Below are 1,713 nucleotides of genomic sequence, written 5' to 3' on the forward strand. Positions count from 1 at the left end.
TCATACTTCAAACATATTGTCAGGAGGGACCAGTTGCTGGAGAAGGATGTCATGTTTGGTAAGGTGGAAGGTCAGAGAAAAAGAGGAAGAACCCCAGAGACATGGATTGACAAAATGGCAGCATCAGTGGGATCAGGGGTGACAACGATTGCGAGGTTAGCCCAGGGTTGTGCAGTGTTTTGATCTGTTGTGCATAGGGTCGCAAGTTGGTTAATACCAACTTGATAGCACCTACTAACTGACTCGATGGCACTTAACAACAACAACAACAACTAACAACAAGATCTATTAAAGATTGTTAAAGTTCCTCACTTTGGCAAAATGAATTAAAAATAATGATAATAGGGGCTTCAAAAACCTTCTTTCCCAGCCTACAGGTAAATAGTGATTTTTGATGGTCTGTTCCATATTTGCTTTTAACATGCCAACAGGGTAAGTACAAAGGTATTGCCCTCTCTGCTGTATTCTCCTTTAATATTTGGCATGCTAAGACTTAAAAGTTTCACTAAGCTTAGAAGCCATGAGTAACCTGAGCCAAGTGGCTCTCTAGTTTTATACCTCAAACCAATATAAATATTGGTTTTCAGATAATGTGAAGCAAAGGAACAAAGGGGGACATGGAGGACTACCAGAAAAATTAATTTAAGAATTGCTGGTCTTTAGTCTGGGAGCAAGGGGTGTGGTTTTGAGATTGAAGAATCTTGTGTAGCAGAGCTGGCCATGACCCTGTGTAGCCATCTGGAATCAGAAACCACAGGAGAGGTGTGCAGCTGCCGGGCCTCCAACAGGCAGGGGCAGCTGGTCATTCCCGGAAATTGGCAGTGACGATGCCATTCCTAGGAATATGATTCAGCCCAGAGAGTGATTATATGACCATGGGAACGGAAGGCTGACCTTGACTGCGGAGGGTGGAGGACTCATCTCATTCACTTTTCTTTTCTGAGCACCCATCAGTAAATGTTGCCTTAAATGAAATGAACTGAATCTAGCTGTTGCTCTGATACTGACTGATCGTGTGGCTTGTAGAAAATCTCTTCATTTCTTTTAACAATTTTCTCTAGTCTATGCAATGCATTCTGTGAGGAAGCCATTCTCCAGACAAGCCAGGGAGCCATGGTTTTTCCTATTTTTCCCCTGCTGGCATCTTTCAGCCTCAGAACATCTTTCAACCACCACCCTTATTGAGGCCTGAGTTAAAAAAAATACAGTTAGTCACATGGGATTGGTGGTATAAAACTGTGTGGCAGAAGGCTATCTTTGTCTTCTAAGCTATGGTGCTAGTGGGACACACATAGCATTAAGGTTAAAATCCACTAAACTGGGCCACCCTGGACAGTGGAAGAATGGTAGAAGGTTAAGTCCCAAAGTGGGTGCATGTGGATGATTCATCTTCTCTGCCCAGATAACCTTCTTGAGTTGAGTTGTTGTTGTTGTTGAATGCTGTTGAGTTGATTCCAACCCATAGCAACCATGTATAGGGTTTCCAAGGAGCAGTTGGTAAACTTGAACTACTGACCTTGCAGTTCAAATGACTTTGCAGGCTGATGCATAAGCCCACAGTACCACACCAGGACTCCCTTGAGTTGAGGGAATACTCTAAAATAGATTCACATTTATCCTAATTTGATGTCTGCTTCTTATTGTAAGCTAAAAAGCTATTTTCCACAGGCTAATGCTTTGAGAATAACTAGTGTATTCATACTTAATATTGGT

General features: G+C 42.3%; 1 pseudogene; it reads left to right on the forward strand.

Annotated features, from left to right (window-relative positions):
• Positions 1-114: 114 nt before the first annotated feature.
• LOC102836985 overlaps positions 115-1,713 on the forward strand; it is a 34,954-nt pseudogene continuing 33,355 nt past the window's right edge.

This window comes from Chrysochloris asiatica, unplaced genomic scaffold (genome assembly GCF_000296735.1).
Source record: "Chrysochloris asiatica unplaced genomic scaffold, ChrAsi1.0 scaffold00002, whole genome shotgun sequence".
Lineage (NCBI taxonomy): Eukaryota > Metazoa > Chordata > Mammalia > Afrosoricida > Chrysochloridae > Chrysochloris > Chrysochloris asiatica.